The sequence below is a fragment of the Mandrillus leucophaeus genome, unplaced genomic scaffold (genome assembly GCF_000951045.1).
Source record: "Mandrillus leucophaeus isolate KB7577 unplaced genomic scaffold, Mleu.le_1.0 Scaffold318, whole genome shotgun sequence".
NCBI classification, from domain to species: domain Eukaryota; kingdom Metazoa; phylum Chordata; class Mammalia; order Primates; family Cercopithecidae; genus Mandrillus; species Mandrillus leucophaeus.
The window spans coordinates 2686553-2687980 of NW_012103343.1; positions in this window are offsets into that span (position 1 = coordinate 2686553).

Genomic DNA, 1428 nt, shown 5'->3' on the forward strand with positions numbered 1-1428 from the left:
GAGACAGAAGGATCACTTGAGCCCAGGAGATCAGGCCAGGCTGGGCAACACAGCAAGACTCCACTTCAAAACACAACAAAAACAATGGGCAAAGGACTTCTCTAAAGAAGATACCAGACTGGGTGCAGTGGCTCACGCCTGTAAATCCCAGCACTTCGGGAGGCCGAGGTGGGCGAATCATGAGGTCAGGCGATCCAGACCATCCTGGCTAACACAGTGAAACCCCGTCTCAAAAAAAAAACTAGCCAGGCGAGGTGGTGGGTGCCTATAGTCCCAGCTACTCAGGAGGCTGAGGCAGGAGAATGCTGTGAACCCAGGAGGCGGAGCTTGCAGTGAGCTGAGATCACACCACTGCACTCCAGCCTGGGCAACAGAGCAGGACACCGTCTCAAAAAAAAAAAAAAAAAAAAAAAGATACCTAAGTGGCTAATAAACATATGAAAAGATGCTCAACATCACTGGTCATTAGGAAAATGCAAATAAAAGCCACAATGAGGTATCAACTTTATCAACTTCACACCCAGTAGCATGGCTATAATTAAAAAAAAAGGAAATTAGCAAATGTCAGTGAGGATGTGGAGAAATTGGAAGCCTTGTGCATTGCTGGTGGAAATGTAAAATGGTTCCGCTGCGGAAAAGTTTGGTAGTTCCTCAAAAAGTTAAATGTAGAACTACCATATGACCCAGTACTTCTACTCTTATGTATCTAAAAGAATTGGAAACTGGTATTCATATACATGTACACACACACATTCACAGCACCCTTCACAACAAAAAGTAAAAGTAGGCTGGGCGCGGTGACTCATGCCTGTAATCCCAGCACTTCAGGAGGCTGAGGCGGGCAGATCACCTGAGGTCAGGAGTTCTAGACCAGCCTGGCCAACATGGCAAAACCCCATCTCTACTAAAAATACAAAAATTAGCCGGGCGTGGTGGCACGCATCTGTTAATCCCGGCTATTCAGGAGGCTGAGGCAGGGTAATCACTTGAATCCAGGAGGCAGAGTTTGCAGTGAGCTGAGATCATGCCACTGCACCCCAGCCTGGGTGAGAGAGTCAGACTCCGTCTCAAAAGGAAAAAAAAAAAAAGTAAAAATAGCACAAGTATTCACTAAAAGATGAACAAACAGGCCAGGCGCGGTGGCTCACGCCTGTAATCCCAGCACTTTGGGAGGCCCCGAGGTGGGCAGATCACAAGGTCAGGAGATCGAGACCATCCTGGCTAACACAGTGAAACCCCGTCTCTACTAAAAATACAAAACAAAACAAAAAAATTAGCTGGGCGTGGTGGCGGGCACCTGTAGTCCTAGCTACTTGGGAGGCTGAGGCAGGAGAATGGCATGAACCCGGGAGGTGGAGCTTGCAGTGAGCTGAGAGCGCGCCACTGCAGTACTGCCTGGGTGAAGGAGCGACACTCCGTCTCAAAAAA